Below are 2,372 nucleotides of genomic sequence, written 5' to 3'. Positions count from 1 at the left end.
TTTGATATTGACAAAAAAGACCCTAAAAGAGATGAAAGATAAAATAACTCTCAACAAATTTTAAAATTTGACAAAAACACCAAAACATAAAAAAACATGACGATATAGTGAACAAAAAACGTTGACCTAACAATCGAAAGTATTGAAAGAGAAAGAACCTTAAACCCTAACAACCGAAAGTACTGAAAGAGAAAGAACCTTAAACCCTAATTTCCTTAAATCACATCCTTTACTTTCTTCCTTATTACATTCCTTATGGAACAATCATAGAAGGTTTTTATCATCACCATCACTATCTCTACCCTTTTTCTTACACCTTCGCCATGCCAGTGGCACCACCATGCTGCAAGCTTTCTCAAAGGCTCATCGATCACATCCTTGCCTTCTTCTATCTTCCGCTTTCTTCTAAGCTCGTTTATATGCAAGAGATGGTATGTCCTTCTGTTCAACGATTCTTCTCTTGAATTACACCTTCAAATCTCACCTAGACGCCACTGATTCATCTTCTTCAACCACAAAATTTGCAAAAGCTATATTTACAAGAACAACAACAATGACGCCACTATCACTTCTACCAACCACAATAATAAGGATTCACCGATCTCATAAAAGATTTTCTATTGGAAGAGCAAGCAATTATGAATTTTATAGAGTAAGATTCTTTTTTATAAGTTTCTAAGATACCAAAAGAGTTTTGGATTGAAAAAAAAAAAAAGAAAAAAGTCATTGAACATCTCATGATTGGTGATGAATGAACGGTTATAAAAAGGGTTTTGGATTAAAAGAAAAGAAGAAAAATATCATCGAAATTCTCTGTCACCATCATTAAAATTTTTGCGTTCATTGTGACATCATACTTTTATGTTTAGATATTTTTATCAAATTTTAAATTTTTTTGAATTATTTTATCTTTTACATCGTTAAATTTTTTTTTTATCAACACTAAAATTTTTCAGATACTATTTTAATATTTTACCCTTATTTTAATTATGACCAGTGCATTACCCGAACTACCGATTAAGTTTGGAGATGCCTAATAATACACAATTTTGCAGTGATATAATTGAATAAGAAATATTGTTATCTTGAATAATCCGTGGTATAATTTAATTATTGAATTGAATTAGGTGTCGGGTATAGAGTGGTTGCTTATGTCACGAGCTTGGGTTTCCTGCTCTCTTCCTCGGGTTCCCTTTCCCTCCCTTCTCTCATTGGCCTTTAACTTCTTTCAACATTCATTCATTCATTCAACCTATTCAATTTTTCAACCTCATTTATTACTCTCTTCACTCTTCACTCTCCACTCTCCACTCTCCACTCTTCTTCTTCTTCTTTATCCTCATCCTTCTCCCTTTTCCTTCTATTCTCTTCTTTCTCTTCCTTAGCTTGCTTTTATCTGTTCCTCTTTTTTCATCAGTTTAAACACTTTCACTCAAATTAAAAAAGAAACCAAAAAGAAATTAAACACAAAAACATCTTTATTCTTATATATATTCCCTTCCTTTACATATATACTCTTCACACATATAAACACTTTCTTTTCACAACATGGGGCTCTCCGAGAAGGCGGCGCAAGTAGACGGAGGATTCGACTCAGATCACAGTAACAGAAAATGGGTCATCGCTGGAATCTCTTTGCGTGCACCATTGAAGCCAATAAACACCACTACTACTACTACTACCCTTGACATTGACAGGGATCAGAAAGAAGAAGAAGAAGAAGCAGAGGATGAGTGTACAACAACCCCAACAAGTGTTGAATCAAGAATCCCAACAATATTAACGTGCCCACCTGCTCCAAAGAAGAAGCGAAAACCTTCTTCAAAGTGCAATAATTTCCGTGGTGTTGCTGTTATCAGAGAGTTCTTCAACCCACCTGACTTAGAAACCGTCTTCATCCGCCATGTTAGTTGAGATTCTCATCATCAATCTTAGACCTACCTACCTACCATTTCATTCTGTTATGTCTACCTTAGTCCTAACTAGAGGATCGGTAGCTCAGAGCGAGATTAGGACTATTCTGTATAGGGAAAACAAATTAATTAATAAAAATTGTATCTTAATTAATTAACTGTCACTACTTGATGTATGTTGTTGCTAGTTTTATTTCTTTACCATAGCGATTTATGGACATTGTTTTCAACTTTCAACCTAGTATCTATATCCATGTATATGTATGACTATGATGTGTGACTACTGTTCACAAACACGCCTACAATAAAAAATAAAAAATAGAGACATGAGAGATATGAAGTCAAATATATGAGAGAAGAATGTGATCCAAAACTTGCAAGTTGGAAGGTACAATCCTTTTCAAAAGAGTTAGGCAGATGCTGCACGGTTCCTATCTCATTCTTCACTCTCATCCATCA

At 34.2% G+C, this 2,372-nt stretch overlaps 1 non-coding gene across 1 annotated transcript; it reads left to right on the top strand.

Annotated features, from left to right (window-relative positions):
- Positions 1–1,189: 1,189 nt before the first annotated feature.
- On the top strand, positions 1,190–2,071 carry LOC107634703 (cyclin-dependent protein kinase inhibitor SMR6). The gene has a single exon (XR_015907523.1). It is a non-coding gene; the product is annotated as a cyclin-dependent protein kinase inhibitor SMR6 (transcript).
- Positions 2,072–2,372: the final 301 nt, after the last annotated feature.

This window comes from Arachis ipaensis, chromosome B3 (genome assembly GCF_059453495.1).
Source record: "Arachis ipaensis isolate K30076 ecotype BB chromosome B3, ASM5945349v1, whole genome shotgun sequence".
In the NCBI taxonomy this organism is placed as follows: Eukaryota; Viridiplantae; Streptophyta; class Magnoliopsida; order Fabales; family Fabaceae; genus Arachis; species Arachis ipaensis.
This window is presented reverse-complemented; position numbering and strand designations above follow the sequence as displayed.